General features: G+C 42.6%; 1 long non-coding RNA gene across 1 annotated transcript in view; it reads right to left on the reverse strand.

Moving 5' to 3' along the window:
• The window catches only part of LOC116749373, a 34,223-nt gene extending 19,124 nt beyond the window's left edge, over window positions 1–15,099 (reverse strand). The window contains exons 1-2 of the long non-coding RNA XR_004348589.1: window positions 14,039–15,099; window positions 10,437–10,577 (exon numbers count right to left, since the gene is read on the reverse strand). This is a non-coding gene — a long non-coding RNA (uncharacterized LOC116749373). The remainder of the gene's footprint in view (window positions 1–10,436; window positions 10,578–14,038) is intronic.
• Between the last annotated feature and the right edge of the window lie 2,371 nt (window positions 15,100–17,470).

Genomic DNA, 17,470 nt, shown 5'->3' on the forward strand with positions numbered 1-17,470 from the left:
CTCAAGTCCATTCTCTACATCTGCGTGTTTACTCCTGTCCTGCCTCTAGGTTCTTCAGAATCATATATATATATTTTTAGATTCCATATATATGTGTTAGCATATGGTATTTGTTTTTCTCTTTCTGACTTACTTCACTCGGTACGACAGTCTCTAGGTCCAGCCACCTCACTACAAATAACTGAATTTTGTTTCCTTTTTTTTTTTTTTTTCAGTACGTGGGCCTCTCACTGTTGTGGCCTCTCCCGTTGCGGAGCACAGGCTCCAGATGTGCAGGCTCAGTGGCCATGGCTCACGGGCCCAGCCGCTCCACAGCATGTGGGATCTTCCCGGACCAGGGCACGAACCCATATCCGCTGCATCGGCAGGCGGACTCTCAACCACCGCGCCACCAGGGAAGCCCTCGTTTCCTTTTATGGCTGAGTAATATTCGATTGTATATATGTGCCACATCTTCTTCATCCATTCATCTGTCAAAGGACACTTAGGTTGCTTCCATGTCCTGGCTATTGTAAATAGAGCTGCAATGAACATTGTGGTAAACGACTCTTTTTTTTTTGCTGGTAGATCTGTATAATTTTCTACACAATTTTCCCTAAAATTTCCCATAGTCTATGTTTTCATAATTTCTTTTTTTAAAAAACACCTTTATTGGAGTATAATTGCTTTACAATTGTGTGTTATTTTCTTCTTTATAACAAAGTGTATCAGCTATACATATACATATATCCCCATATCCCCTCCCTCTTGCGTCTCCCACCCTCCCTATCCCACCCCTCTAGGTGGTCACAAAGCACTGAGCTGATCTCCCTGTGCTATGCGGCTGCTTCCCACTAGCTATCTATTTTACATTTGGTAGTGTATATATATCCATGTCACTCTCTCACTTCGTCCCAGCTTACCTTTCCCCCTCCCTGTGTCCTCAAGTCCACTCTCTACATCTACATCTTTATTCCTGTCCTGGCCCTAGGTTCTTCAGAACCTTTTTTTTTTTTTAAGATTCCATATATATGTGTTAGCATACGGTATTTGTTTTTCTCTTTCTGACTTACTTCACTCTGTATGACAGGCTCTAGGTCCATCCACCTCACTACAAATAACTCAATTTCATTTCTTTTTATGGCTGAGTAATATTCCATTGTATATATGTGCCACAGCTTCTTTAACCATTCATCTGTCGATGGGCACATAGGTTGCTTCCATGTCCTGGCTATGGTAAATAGAGCTGCAATGAACTTTGCGGTACATGACTCTTTTTGAATTATGGTTTTCTCAGGGTATATGCCCAGTAGTGGGATTGCTGGGTCATATGGTAGTTCTATTTGTAGTTTTTTAAGGAACCTCCATACTGTTCTCCATAGTGGCTGCATCAATTTACATTCCCACCAACAGTTCAAGACTGTTCCCTTTTCTCCACACCCTCTCCAGCATTTACGGTTTGTAGAGTTTTTTATGACAGCCATTCTGACTGGTGTGAGGTGATACCTCATTGTAGTTTTTTTTTTTTTTTTTTTTTAAACATCTTTATTGGGGTATAATTGCTTTACAATGGTGTGTTAGTTTCTGATTTACAACAAAGTGAATCAGATATACATATACATATGTTCCCATATGTCTTCCCTCTTGCGTCTCCCTCCCTCCCACTCTCCCCATCCCACCCTTCCAGGCTGTCACAAAGCACCGAGCTAATATCCCTGTGCCTTGCGGCTGCTTCCCCCCAGCTATCTACCTTACTACGTTTGTTAGTGTGTATATGTCCATGACTCTCTCTCGCCCTGTCAAAACTCACCCTTCCCCCTCCCCATATCCTTAAGTCCGTTCTCCAGTAGGTCTGCGTCTTTATTCCTATCTTACCCCTAGGTTCTTCATGACATTTTTTTCCCTTAAATTCCATATATATGTGTTAGCATACGGTATTTGTCTTTTTCTTTCTGACTTACTTCACTCTGTATGACAGATTCTAGGTCTATCCATCTCATTACAAATAGCTCAATTTCATTTCTTTTTAAGGCTGAGTAATATTCCATTGTGTATATGTGCCACATCTTCTTTATCCATTCATCCGATGATGGGCGCTTAGGTTGTTTCCATGTCCTGGCTATTGTAAATAGAGCTGCAATGAACATTTTGGTACATGACTCTCTTTGAATTTTGGTTTTCTCAGGGTATATGCCAACTCATTGTAGTTTTGATTTGCATTTCTCTAATGTTTAGTGATGTTGAGCATCCTTTCATGTGTTTGTTGGCAATCTGCATATGTTCCTTGGAGATATGTCTATTTAGGTCTTCTACCCATTTTTGGATTGGGTTGTTTGTTTTTTTGATATTGAGCTGCATGAGCTGCTTGTATATTTTGGAGATTAATTCTTTGTTAGTTGTTTTGCTTGCAAATATTTTCTCCTATTCTGAGGATTGTCTTTTCATCTTGTTTATGGTTTCCTTTGCTGTGCAAAAGCTTTTAAGTTTCATTAGGTCCCATTTGTTTATTTTTGTTTTTATTTCCATTTCTCTAGGAGGTGGGTCAAAAAGGATCTTGCTGTGATTTATGTCATAGAGTGTTCTGTCTATGTTTTCCTCTAAGAGTTTTATAGTGTCTGGCCTTACATTTAGGTCTCTAATTCATTTTGAATTTATTTTTGTGTACAGTTTAGGGAGCATTCTAATTTCATTCTTTTATATGTAGCTGTCCAATTTTCCCAGCATCACTTATTGAAGAGGCTGTCTTTTCTCCATTGCATATTCTTGCCTCCTTTATCAAAGATAAGGTGACATATGTGCATGGGTTTATCTCTGGGCTTTCTATCCGGTTCTATTGATCTATATTTCTGGTTTTGTGCCAGTACCATACTGTCTTGATTACTGTAGCTTTGTAGTATAGTCTGAGGTCAGGGAGCCTTCTTCCTCCATCTCTGTTTCTCTTTCTCAAGATTGCTTTGGCTTTGGGGTCTTTTGTGTTTCCATACAAATTGTGAAATTTTTTGTTCCAGCTCTGAAAAATGTCATTGGTAGCTTGATAGGGATTTCACTGAATCTGTAGATTGCTTTGGGTAGCAGTCATTTTCACAATGTTGATTCTTCCAATCCAAGAACATGGTATATCTCTCCATCTGTTTGTACCATCTTTAATTTCTTTCATCAGTGTCTTATAGTTTCTGTATACAGGTCTTTTGTGTCCTTAGGTAGGTTTATTCCTAGGTACTTTATTTTTTTGTTGCAATGGTAAATGGGAGTGTTTCCTTAATTTCACTTTCAGATTTTTCATCATTCATGTATAGGAATGCAAGAGATTTCTGTGCATTAATTTTGTATCCTGCTACTTTACCAAATTCATTGATTAGCTCTAGTAGTTTTCTGGTAACACCTTTGGATTCTTTATGTATAGTATCATGTCATCTGCAAACAGTGACAGTTTTACTTCTTCTTTTCTGATTTGGATTACTGTTATTTCTTTTTCTTCTCTGATTGCTGTGGCTAAAACTTCCAAAACTATGTTGAATAATAGTAGTGAGAGTGGGCAACCTAGTCTTTTTCCTGATCTTAGTGGAAATGGTTTCGTTTTTTCACCATTGAGAATGATGCTGGCTGTGGGTTTGTCATATATGGCATTTATTATGTTGAGGTAAGTTCCCTCTATGCCTACTTTCTAGAGGATTTTTATCATAAATCGGTGTTGAATTTTGTCAAATGCTTTTTCTGCATCTATTGAGATGATCATATGGTTCTTCTCCTTCAATTTGTTAATATGGTTTATCACATTGATTGATTTGTGTATATGGAAGAATCCTTGCATTCCTGGGATAAACGCCATTTGATTATGGTGTATGACCCTTTTAATGTGCTGTTGGATTCTCTTTGTTAGTATTTTGTTGAGGATTTTTGCATGTATGTTCATCAGTGATATTGGCCTGTAGTTTTCTTTCTTTGTGACATCTTTGTCTGGTTTGGTATCAGGGTGATGGTGGCCTCATAGAATGAGTTTGGGAGTGTTCCTCCCTCTGCTATATTCTGGAAGAGTTTGAGAAGAATAGGTGTTAGCTCTTCTCTAAACATTTGACAGAATTCACCTGTGAAGCCATCTGGTCCTGGGCTTTTATTTGTTGGAAGATTTTTAATCACAGTTTCAATTTCAGTGCTTGTGATTGGTCTGTTTATATTTTCTGTTTCTTCCTGGTTCGGTCTTGGAAGGTTGTGCTTTTCTAAGAATTTATCCATTTCTCCCAGGTTGTCTTATTTTTTTTTAATTAATTAATTAATTAATTTTTGGCTGTGTTGGGTCTTTGTTGCTGCATGCGGGCTTTCCCTAGTTGCGGTGAGTGGGGGCTTCTCTTTGTTGTGGTGTGTGGGCTTCTCATTGCGGTGCCTTCTCTTGTTGTGGAGCATGGGCTCTAGGTGTGCGGGCTTCAGTAGTTGTGGCATGCGGGCTTCAGTAGTTGTGGCATGTGGGCTTCAGTAGTTGTGGCTCGCAGGTTCATTAGTTGTGGGACATGGGCTTAATCTGTCTGCCGCATGTGGTATCTTCTTGGACCAGGACTCGAACCCATGTCCCCCACATTGGCAGCCGATTCCTAACCACTGCACCACCAGGGAAGTGCCTAGGTTGTCCATTTTAATGGCATGTAGTTGCTTGTAGTAATCTCTCATGATCCTTTGTATTTCTGCAGTGTCAGTTGTTACTTCTCCAGTTTCATTTCTAATTCTGTTGATTTGAGTGTTCTCCCTTTTTTTCTTGATGAGTCTGGTTAATGGTTTATCAATTTTGTTTATCTTCTCAAAGAACCAGCTTTTAGTTTTATTGATCTTTGCTATTGTTTCTTTCATTTCTTTTTCATTTATTTCTGCTCTGATCTTCATGATTTCTTTCCTTCTACTAACTTTGGGTTTTGTTTGTTCTTCTTTCTCTAGTTCCTTTAGGTGTAAGGTTAGATTGTTTATTTGAGATTTTTCTTGTTTCTTGAGGTAGGCTTGTATTGCTATAAACTTCCCTCTTAGAACTGCTTTTGCTGCATCCCATAGGTTTTGGGTCATCATGTTTTCATTGTTATTTGTTTCTAGGTATTTTTTGATTTCCTCTTTGATTTCTTCAGTGATCTCTTGGTTATTTAGTAGTCTATTGTTTAGCCTCCATGTGTTTGTACTTTTTACAGATTTTTTCCTGTAATTGACATCTAGTCTCATAGCATTGTGGTAGGAAAAGATACTTGATACGATTTCAATTTTTAAAAATTTACCAAGGCTTGATTTGTGACCCAAGATATGATCTATCCTGCAGAATGTTCCATGAGCACTTGAGATGAAAGTGTATTTTGTTTTTTTTGGATGGAATGTCGTATAAATATCAATTAAGTCCATCTTGTTTAATGTATCATTTAAAGCTTGTGTTTCCTTATTTATTTTCATTTTGGATGATCTGTCCATTGGTGAAAGTGGGGTGTTAAAGTCTCCTACTATTATTTTGTTACTGTCGATTTCCCCTTTCATGGCTGTTAGCATTTGCCTTATGTATTTATGTTATGCACCCTTATGTGTTGGGTGCATAAATATTCACAATTGTTATATTTTCTTCTTGGATCGATCCCTTGATCATTATATTGTGTCTTCCTTGTCTCTTGTATTAGTCTTTTTTTTTAAGTCTATTTTTTCTGATAGGAGAATTGCTACTCCAACTTTCTTTTGATTTCCATTTGCATGTAATATCTTTTTTCATACCCTCACTTCCAGTCTGTATGTGTCCCTAGGCCTGAAGTGGGTCTCTTGTAGACAGCATATAGATGGGTCTTGTTTTTATATCCATTCAGCCAGTCTATGTCTTTGGGTTGGAGCATTTAATCCTCTTACATTTAAGGTAGTTATCGATATGTATGTTCCTATTACCATTTTCTTAATTGTCTTGGGTTTGTTATTGTAGGTCTTTTCCTTCTCTTGTGTTTCTTGCCTAGAGAAGTTCCTTTAGCATTTGTTGTAAAGCTGGTTTGTGGTGATGAATTCCCTCAGCTTTTGCTTGTCTGTGAAGGTTTTAATTTCTCCGTCGAATCTGAGTGAGATTCTTGCTGGGTAGAGTAATCTTGGTTGTAGGTTTTCCCCTTTCATCACTTTAAATATGTCTTGCCACACTCCCTTCTGGCTTGCAGAGTTTCTGCTGAAAGGTCAGCTGTTAACCTTATGGGGATTCCCTTGTATATTATTTGTTGCTTTTCCCTTGCTGTTTTTAATATTTTTTCTTTGTATTTACTTTTTGATAGTTTGATTAATATGTGTCTTGGCATGTTTTTCCTTGGATTTATCCTGTATGGGACTGTCTGCGTTTCCTGGACTTGACTATTTCTTTCCCCATATTAGGGAAATTTTCAACTATAATCTCTTCAAATATTTTCTTCATCCCTTTTTTTTCTCTTCTTCTTCTGGGACCCCTATAATTTGAATGTTGGTGCATTTAATGTTGTCCCAGAGGTCTCTGAGACTGTCCTCAATTCTTCCCATTATTTTTTCTTTATTCTGCTCTGCAGTAGTTATTTCCACTATTTTATCTTCCAGGTCACTTATCTGTTCTTCTGGCTCAGTTATTCTGCTACTGATTCCTTCTAGAGAATTTTTAATTTCATTTATTGTGTTGTTCATCATTGTTTGTTTGCTCTTTAGTTCTTCTAGGTCCTTGTTAAACATTTCTTGTATTTTCTCCATTCTATTTCCAAGATTTTGGATCATCTTTACTATCATTACTCTGAATTCTCTTTCAGGTAGACTGCCTATTTCCTCTTCATTTGTTAGGTCTGGTGGGTTTTTACCTTGCTCCTTCATCTGCTGTGTACTTCTCTTTCTTCTCATTTTGCTTAATTTACAGTGTTTTGGGTCTCCTTTTCTCAGGTTGCAGGTTCGTAGTTCCTGTTGTTTTTGGTGTCTGCCCCCAGTGGGTAAGGTTGGTTCAGTGGGTTGTGCAGGCTTCCTGGTGGAGGGGATTGGTGCCTGTGTTCTGGTGCATGAGGCTGTATCTTGTCTTTCTGGTGGGCAGGTCCACATCTGGTGGTGTGTTTTCGGGTGTCTGTGACCTTGTTATGATTTTAGGCAGCCTTTCTGCTAATGGGTGGGGGTTGTGCTCCTGTCTTGCTAGTTGTTTGGCATAGGGTGTCTAGCACTGTAGCTCGCTGGTCACTGAGTGGATCTGGGTCTTAGCGTTGAGATGGAGATCTCTGGGAGAGCTTTCGTTGTTTGATATTAGGTGGGGTTGGGAGGTCTCTGGTGGCCCAATGTCCTGAACTCGGCTCTCCCACCTCAGAGGCTCAGGCCTGAAACCTGGCAGGAGCACCAAGACCCTGTCAGCCACTTGGCTCAGTTTCCATCTCAGAGTCAGCCTCTTCAAGGAAGCTGAATTAAGTCAAGCAGCCATCGTATGGGCAGGGCACTGCTGTGGAGCAGGGTTGGCAAACTTCTTTTGTGGAAGGAAAGATAGTGCTTTTGGCTTTGGTGGACCATATGTTCTCTGTTGCATTTACTGAGCTCTGCCTTTCTAGTGTGAAAGCAGCCATAAACAATACATCAGTAAATTGATTTTTTAAAAAATCTTCCCATAAAGAAAATTCCAGGTCCAGATGGCTTTAATAGTAAATCAGACCTAACATTTAAGGAAGAAATTGAATCAATTCTACACAGAAAATGAAAAAAAAAAAAAAAAAAAAAAGGAACACTTCCCAACTCATATTTTGAAGCCAGCACTACCCTGATACCCAAATCAGAAAAAAAGGTTTGATTATAAGATCACAAGAAAAAAAAAAGAATCCCTAATGAACATAGACCCTTAACAAAATTTTAACAAATCAAATCTGGCAATAGGATAGAAAGGGAAATGAGGCATGACCAGTTTTATCCCAGGAATGAAAGGTTTTTTTACCACTTGAAAATTAATCAATGTAATTCACCATACTAGCGCCACTGAAAAAAAAAACCAAACAACTATATGATCATCTCACTTGAGTTAAAAAATTTTTTGACAAAATTCAAAAGCCATTCAGTAAACAATAAATAGACAGGAACTTTCTTAACTTGTTAAAGGACGTCTATGAATAATCTCCAGCCAATATAATACTTAATGGTGAAAGACTGAATGTTTTCCCCCAAAGATTGGGTAAAGAACAAAAATGACCACCTCACCACTTCTTTTCAACACTGTAGAGGAGGTCCTAGACAGTGCAATAAGGAAAGTAAAACAAGTAAAAGCTATACAGATTGAAAAGGAAACTACCCTTATTCAAAGACAACATGACTGTCTACTTTGGAAGTCCTAAGGTACCTACAAAAAGCTACCAAAACTAATAAATAAGTTTGGCAAGATCACATGATACAAAGTCAATATACAAAAATCAAATGTATCTCTATATATTAGCAATAAATAGAAATGAAAATATAAAAATACAATTTACAATAACACAAAAACTTGATTTCTCAGGGATAGATTTAACATAATATGTGAGGAACTCTCTACAGGAAACTATAAAATATTCCTTTGAAAATTTTAATAAGACCCAAGTAAATGAACATTAAATGGACAGATACACCATGTTTATGGATCGAAAGCCACAATATTGTTAAGATATCAATTCTCCTCAAATTAAGCTATTTTTCAATTGCAAATTGTTCAAAGCAATCCCAATAAGCTACTAGTTGGCTTTTTTCTTTTTTTTTTTTTTCCCATAGAAATTGACAAGCTGACTCCAAAATATATGTGGAAATTTACAAACTGCTATATATAAAATAAACAACAAGGTCCTACTTGTATAGCACAGAGAACTATATTTAATACCCTGTAATAAATCATAATGAAAAAGAATATATATATATATATAAAAAACCTAATCTCTTTACTGTACACCAGAAGCTAACACAGCATTGTAAATCAACTATACTTCAATACAAAACTTTAAAAATTAAATAAAAAATAAAATGTATGTGGAAATAGAAAGTACCTAGAATAATTGAAACAATTTTATAAAAGAAGAACAGGGAATTCCCTGGCAGTCCAGTGGTTAGGACTCCACGCTTTCACTGCCGAGGGCCTAGGTTCAATTCCTGGTCAGGGAGCTAAGATCCCATAAGCTGTGCAATGTGGCCAGAAAACAAAGCTGGAAGACTTGTCTGATTTCAAGACTTATTACAAAGCTACATAATCAAGACAATGTGGTATTTCTATAAAGATAGACATATAGATCAATGGAACTTTATAGAGCCAGAAATAAGCCAATACATATATAGTCAGTGAAATTTTTTAGAAAAGTGCCAAGGTTATTTTATGGAGAAACAATAATGTTTTCAACAAATGGTGTTGGAACAACCTGATATCCATATGAAAACAACTAACTTCAACCCTTACCTCACACTTTATACAAATGTTAAGTCAAAATGAATCCTAAAATACAATTGATTTTTGTATATTGACTTTGTATCATGTGACCTTGTTGGACTCACTTGTTAGTTTTGGCTAAGGAGATGGGCAGTTAAGATCGGGGAAAGTGGGGTGGGGGTCATGTGTGAGGCTGGCTAATTTAGAACAGGTGGTCAGGGAAGACTTCCTGGGAGAGGTGACATCTGAATAGATTCAAAAGAGGCAGGGCCACCAGAAAGACAAAAGAGCCAGTCGTGGCGCTCTTTGAGAGGGGGAGTCGGTATCTCCCTGAGCTGCCCAGAATTTGCACTCATGACAATGTTGGGCAGCAGAAGCAGGGGGCTGAGCCCAGGTCTGACTGTGGAAACAGCCTAAGAGAAGAGGCTTCTTTGGGGCGGAGGCTGTAATTGTGGGCACCGACTGATTTAGGTAGCAGACTGATGGCCTGGGGAAGCGGGTGCCTATTGTCTGGGTGGAGTGGTGCATGGAAAGTCATTTGTCACTTCCCTAGGGTGGCACTGACACCAGCACCCTAGCTGGGGTTCCTGTAGCCTCCCTGATGTCCACTGGGACAGAGCATGTCACAACATGATACTTTATATATTCATTTACTTATCTGTCATCTGTGTCATAAAAACATGAGCTCTGTGGGGACAGGGACCCTCAAAGAACAAGCAGGTGACTGCAGTTTCCAAGTGATGAGCAATCTGGCAATCCCTGCACAGCCCCACAACCCTGTGATTATCCTGGGATTCCTGGGGAGGAAGTCAAAGTGTAGGGCCAGATGGCCAGGCATAGAGGTGGTTCAGGCCCTTGGAAAATACTTGAGCCAGGGGTGATTAATAATTCCCATCCCACACAGTGAAATTGGAGACTAGGTTGCATATCCTTTACTTCATTTAATTCTCACAAATGTCCTCTAAGGTAGATTACACTCTCACCATTCCCAGATGAGGAAGCCCCTCAGCTCAGAGTTTAGATAACTTGTCCAAGGTCACGTAGCTGATAGGTGGCAAAGCTGCTTCTCTCCAGGGCCCAGGGTCTTTCTTTCCACCGAGCTACATACCTTCCATGATGCTTGGCAGGATGAGCTTTAGAATAGGGTTTGAAGCCACAGGTGGTTGATATGGTGATGGGGCGGGATGGTGAAGGTGAGCTCCAATGGGTGTCCTGAGTGGCTGCTGGCACCTGTTAGACACCAGGAACCCTTGGGCAGGAGAGGAGACTTGGGTCAGATCCTGCTTCACTCAGGCAGCCATCTGGCCCTGGAAACACTGAGGATCACGCGATCCTCGGATTTGGCCAAAGGTCCCAGGCCCAAGAGCAAATCCATTCAAATGGAGGGAGAATCATGTGACAAAGGGGATCATTAGCCAAGAGCCTCGCTGGGAGCACCTGTGAATTCACAAGCCTAACAGCGCACACACTGAGTCATCAGATACAAAGCACCCGGTACTGTGTCTGACATGCAGCAGGTGCTCAATCTCTGGTTGTTATTATTATAATAAAGACAATTTCCTTATGCAGAAATTAAATTGGAAGCTGAAGTTTCTTCTGGGCTGAGAGCTGGAAAGCTCTTCAGGGCCAGGGCTGTGGGAACCAGATGAAATTTGTTCCTAATGAGGGTTCTGTGGAAGCTCAGCAAGTAGTTTTATCAAATTAACAGGCCCGATGGACACAAGGGAGGAGATTTCTTCCTGAGCCTGGGCCCTGCCATCCCTCGTCCCTTGGAAATCAGATTACTGGGCTGGCAGGGCCAGGGAAGAAGCTGAACTAACACAATTACCAGCCCCAGCTTGTCCCTCTCAACCTGGGAAAAGGGCAGGGAGGAGGGGAAGGCAGAGGGGAGTCAGCCTCTCTCAGGAAGTTACAAATCCAAGAAAGCGGACAGGATGAGCCCAGCCCTGCTGCAGAGCCCCATCTCCACTATCCCTTCCTGAGATTAGTTGTCTCATCCCCATGCTGTTCCCACGGAGCACCAGTAACAGAGGCCTCTGTCCTCCCTTGGAAATCAGTGTGGTAATTCCTTTTATAGCTAGGATGCCATCAAGCCTCGGCTTGAATCTCCTTAGTGATGGGGTGTTTGCTTCCCATCAAGGTCTTCTATTCTATTATTGATTCAAAAGCAGCCAACTGTAGGCAAAACCACTGACATCTGGTCTTAGATTTGCCACAAACCAGATGTGGAGCCTTGGGCAAGCTTTGGCCCCCATATCCTCTCCTGTAAACGAGATCTGTGACCCTGTGGGAAGCACTGTGTTCGTGTTCTCCATGTCCTTCCACGCTCTCCCACTGGGAAGTGAGCTGTGATTTTCCAGGTGGATTCTGACTCATAGAAGCACATCAGCCCATCACGGTCTCAGGAGTTGACATGGGCGTTGCCCAGGCCGTGGTGGTCCAGGCAGAGCCACCCTTTACAGACTTTCCTTCAGCGACTGCAGGAAGCTGCTCTTGCCTTATCCCCAGACGGGAACAAGGCAGTGTGTTGCTCTGACTCATGATGAGGGCTACCTCACCGCCATGGAGGCAGCCAGCCTGAGACAGAGCAGACACACATGGAGGGCAGAGCTGAGAGAACTGCAGGGAAGGGGACAGAGCCCTGATAAACCTTCAGGCCACTCTATCCCAGAACTTCTGAGTTACGGGACAGCCAATAAGTCACCATCATTGTACCATGCAGTTTAAGCCCCATTTTCTGTCACTTGCCACTACTAGTCTCCTAATGGGCAGAGACTCCTTTCAGGCTTAAAAGTGTTGAGATTTTTCCTGATAGGATATCGGCTTCTCTGCATTTCCATTCGACTGTAGTTACAGCACTGGACATACCCACTCTGTTTCCAAAGGAAGGGAGACTAGGAATCTGCTGAAAGATTCTCTCATCTCCCACCTAGGTCAGTAAGCTAGGAGGGATAGGAATTTTTCTCGGACCATCCACAGAAAATGATGCAGAGGAGGAGAGGAGTCTCTACCACTCAGCTCATTTCTGAGCCACTGCATTCCCTTTTTCTGCTGCTGTCAGTTTAAGCTGGGTTTCTGTCATTTGTACCCAAGATACTTGACTCCTAAAACCATTCCACCCATCTTTGTTTCCCAGCACCCACCACTGTCTGGCACATAACAGACTCTCAATTAAGATTATGCTTTACTTCCCATGATCTGGAGCCTTCTACCAATTTTGCCAAATTCAAGACTGTATTAGTATATGTGGTTGTCTCTTTGGAGGAACGGGTCAAATTTTTGGAAGGCAGGTTCAGTTTACTATCCCAAACTGCTCTAGGTAATTATATGTCCATTTCTCAGAGAGAGAAACTGAGGCTCAGAGAAGTTAAGTATGACAAAGCCAGGAAGGAAAGATATGTCTTCTTAGAATTACACTGCTGACTGATGATAAACTTCCATTGTGAGGAAACCTTCCACCCCAGGCTGGCAGTGAGCCTCTTTGGGCAGTGGAGGACATGGTCTGCATGTAGCTGGTCAGTCCTGTCCTGGAGTCAGCTTTGACTCAGCTCCAGGGAGCCTTTGGCCAGTGCTGGGTTTTTGAGCCAGAAGGGCCAGAGGCAAATGCGCACATCTGAGGGCAATGGCCCATGGGCAGGGTTAAGGTAGGTGAACCTCACCCAGTTCCCTATGAAACCAGAAGCACAAAGAGGAAGGACCCACAGGCAACCACTTAAGCATACCCTCCCCCTCCTGTTTTTCTTTGTAAAAGTCTCTATTGAGATATAATTCACATACCATAAAACTTGCCCATTTAATGTGTAAAACAATGGTTTTTGATATATATACTGAGCTGTACATCCATCACTACAATCTAAGTTTAAAACATTTTCATCACCCCAGGAAGAAACCTTACACCCATTAGCAGTCACTCCCCATTTTCCCTCAACCCCCCCTGCCCCCTAGCGCTAGGCAACCATAATCTACTTTCTGTTTCTTTAGATTTGCTAATTCCGGACATTTCATAAAAATGGAGTCACACGATATGTGGTCTTCTGTGCAGGCTTCTTTCACTTAGCATAATGTTTTCAAAGGTCATCCACATTGTAGCATTAATTAGCACTTTATTCCTGTTTATGGCCAAATATTACCCCATTGTATGGATATACCACTTTCATGTATCCATCAGTTCAAGGACATTTGGGTTGTTTCCAATTTCTGGGTATTAGGAATCATTCTGATATGAACATTCGTGTACAAGTTTTAGTGTGGTCCTGGTTTATTTATATATTCACCTCTGTTCCCCATTCTCATGTTCCTTCCCACATAGGTAACTGTTCCAGTTTACATAATGCGTATCTTTTGTTTTATGCGTTTATGATAAATGTGTGTTCCTCTTGTGTGCGTGCATTTTTAATTTACACGTGGTTGTATTATGTTGCAGTCCTTATTCTGTACTTTCTTCACTCAGCTCTGTGGTTTTGGGATCCATCTATGTTGCCATGAGCAGTACATCTGGTCCATTGCGCCGTCTGCTGTAGGTCCTCGGGGGTGGGCTATTACCACATTTCGGACCTCCACTCCCACTTTATTGCCCACTTCCCTGGCACCACATGCAAACCCACAGTGGAATCTGGTATGTGTCCCCTTCGGAACCTGGGTGAGAATGTCTAGAACGTATGTCCAGGAGAGGATTGCTGGGACATATCAATAGAATATGTGCATACTTACTTTGAGTAGTGCCCGACTGTGAACAGTCTCCACTGCTGGCAGGCAACAAGACTGGGGCTGCAGGGAATCGGAATTGTTCTTTTTCTCCATTTTCCCCACATGGAAATAATAGCCAAAACAGATACTCGCCATCCTGATTTGCAAAGCCTCAGGACACCAGTACTGAGATGCACCGTGCCTACTGAAGGACAGAGATAGACACATCTTTTTATTTCATGTCTCACATCACTTTGCTAAGTTTCTAGGATACTGTCTTCATTTAAACATCCTGGTCTCATAAAGTAAGGTTGTTCTTTATCTATCCCTTGTGGATGAAAATTCTGAAGAAAAACTACTGTTCCAAAAACTTTCTTTTGTTCTTGGGATGCAAAGATCTTTGACCCTACAATGACCATTTTCATGTTTTGTAACTGGGGAGGAAATGCTGGGAGGGAATTGGCTCCTTAAACCCTCCCCAGCACTAGGAGTACCAAGGAACTGGGAAGAGAAGGGAGGATTCAAGGGATCAGCTGGGAATTTTCCCTTGGATTTCTGGTGACTTCCTAGAGAGAGATTAAAATCCTTATGGATAGTGGAAACTGTGAAATTTCTTCCCTGGGGAAACTTCCTACATTTTGGGAGGATCAACCATCTGGGCAAAGCTCAGGGTTAACACAACACTCTGGGTCTCCTGGGGGAGTGGTTTCTCTTTAAGGGACTCGCTCAGAGGTTACCCTACATCCCTACACCCAGGGGTGCCTCTTTTCACACAGCAGCATCATCCGAAGTCTTTTGCCAAGAATCCATTTGTATGTAACGTGAATCCCTTTGTCCTCATTTTGGTTTGCTAAGTTTGGATTTCTCATTATTGTCTTTTCCTAAGTGAAGGCCATACTCCTACCAGACAGATCAAAGCTCTGTTGGACAATCCCAGTAAGTCACTGGAAGCGTGGGGCGGACAGCGGGGAGGAGTCGCAGTGGCTGTGAAGGTCTAGGCTCCCTCTGCCTGTGGCCACTTCTTTCCCCTCACTGGCTTCTGGTTTTCAAATTCTAGCTCTGTGGAGCGGCTTCTGTGGCTGGCTCTATTTGGAAGTATTTAGGACAAAGAAAGAACCCAGCATTTCAAAACACTGAGCTTTATTTCCATGTCACTTTCTCATAAATGCTGAGAGGGAATAGATTAGGAAGAGGAGAGGACACAGTTGGAGAAATCACCAGGACTTCCTACTTCCATTTTTCCTTGACATTTCACTTAATACCGGCATGATGGACATGAAGCCAAAGGTCAGCAGGTCACTGGACCTGGAAGAAGACAAGATTATGATGACAATAATAGCAGCTCTCTTTACCCAGTGCCTACTTCATGATGGATGTTGTGCTAGATGAGATATATATATATATATATATATATATATATATACACACACACACACACACACACCCATATATATGTACATATGTATTTATATGTATGTGTATATATATATATATATATATATTTCCCCCCCCCCCCCCCCCCCCCACTAACCCAGACAGTAACATTGCAAGGTAAGCCTCATCTCTACTTTGTATAGCCTACAACCCCAGGCTACCCTGGACCCTCACAGTCCCCCCTACCATGGCCCTCATCTCTCCCTGACTCACTGTTCTGCTATTCTAAGGTGGCTGGGCTCTGACTCAGAGCATGGGGGAAGGAGGTTTCTTGGCACCAGCAAGGGACGCAGAGCTCAGGAGACAGTTGAGAGTTAGAATAAGCTTGTTAGTTCCCTCTCTGCTGGGACTGACGGGAAGCAGCAGCAGGAGAGAAATGCCCAGAAGTGGGCGGAAAGGGGCAAAGGAGGGTCTGATCACCAGAAGGCAGGGATGGTGTAGAAGCTGCTTCTCAAATCTCACCCTCTGATCTCACTGCCCCTCACAGAGCAGGACCCACAGCGTGTCCAAGTGGGGAGGACTGAATGTCAGAAGCAGCGTGGAAAACTGGGCAGCTGAAACTCTCCTAGGCCTTGAAGTCACACTGAGGACTGAGAAGACGAAAATCCCTGTGACCGTCAGCTCAGCAGGTGTCACAGATGTGTGCTGGGCTCAAGCTTTCCCTCCACACCCTCTCTGCAGTGACCTGGTCCTTGAGCTAAATGCTGCTCATAAGAGGGGGAAGGAAGGGAGACTGGGGAGGGGAACGCTCTAGGGAGGGAGCCCATAGTGCACTTGGTGTGGCGGCAAGGAGAGCATGAAGGAGGAGACCCCGGGGCTCACATGCCTCCTTTTCTGGACTGGGAGCTCCACTGGATGGCGCCGGCAGGACCACAGTGTGCAGCTGAGCAGGTGGTGCCTCCCATCGCGCTGGGAGGGGCCGGTCATGTGGACCACAGTGTGAATAGCAACCTCTAGGGTTAGGCACTCCACAGGCTGCAGGGTATAGTGGTCCTGCCCTCTGGGCCTAGAGAACACCTTAAAGAGGCTACCGGCTACTCTAGATTTTGAAGGTGGGAACACTTGGACTTGAGCACCGTCCAGGAATTGAAGAGGCCTCCTGAAGAGGCCGCCATCGGTCATAAGGTCAAGTGTTACTGGCAAGGGCCTGGCCGGAGAGCTTCCTGACTGCCAAGGCCTTGTCCCTGGCCCCAAAGGCACCCAGGGCTGAAATGGTAGAGTCCTTGATCTTTCCCTGCATCAGCAATCACAAGAGCCAATGCCCATTAAAAAGAGAAAATCTATGGACTTCCCTGGTGGCGCAGTGGTTAAGAATCCGCCTGCCAATGAAGGGAAAACGGGTTTGAACCCTGGTCCGGGAAGATCCCACATGCCGCAGAGGAACTAAGCCCGTGCGCCACAACTACTGAGCCTGCATGCTTCAACTACTGAAGCCCGCGTACCTAGAGCCCGTGCTCCGCAACAAGAGAAGCCACCACAATGAGAGGCCTGCGCACCACAATGAAGAGTAGCCGCCACTCACCGCGACTAGAGAAAGCCCGCGTGCAGCAACGAAGACCCAACATAGCCATACATAAAATAAATAAATAACTAGAAGGTCTAAGTGATCTCGGACACACATGAGCCAATCCTCTTGAGTGAAGTCAGAGCTTTGCCTCTTAAGCCTGCTGCTCCAACGGTTTCATCTATTTCCTAAGCTCGACTGTTTTCCAAAGGAGACCCCAGAGGCATGCTAACCAGTGGTCCTCTGTCTTTTCATGCCCCCATCCCTCTTCCTGGTTCCCCCTGGCTCCTGTTGTCCAGGGTACCAACATCAGGATCAACCCAGCCAACCATCCTCTTCCCTCCCTTCTGAGTGGAATCCAAGAACTGTCTTTTCCCCGAATTCTTCATACATATTGACCTGAGAGATGAAGAGGTAAAAATAGCGTGGATATTTAGCGGGAAGGGGCTCCTAACCCCCACCCCTCTGGGATACCTCCAGCGTACTCTCCTGTCTTAGGGGGAAGCGAGGTTGCCGAC

The sequence above is a fragment of the Phocoena sinus genome, chromosome 2, assembly GCF_008692025.1.
Source record: "Phocoena sinus isolate mPhoSin1 chromosome 2, mPhoSin1.pri, whole genome shotgun sequence".
In the NCBI taxonomy this organism is placed as follows: Eukaryota; Metazoa; Chordata; class Mammalia; order Artiodactyla; family Phocoenidae; genus Phocoena; species Phocoena sinus.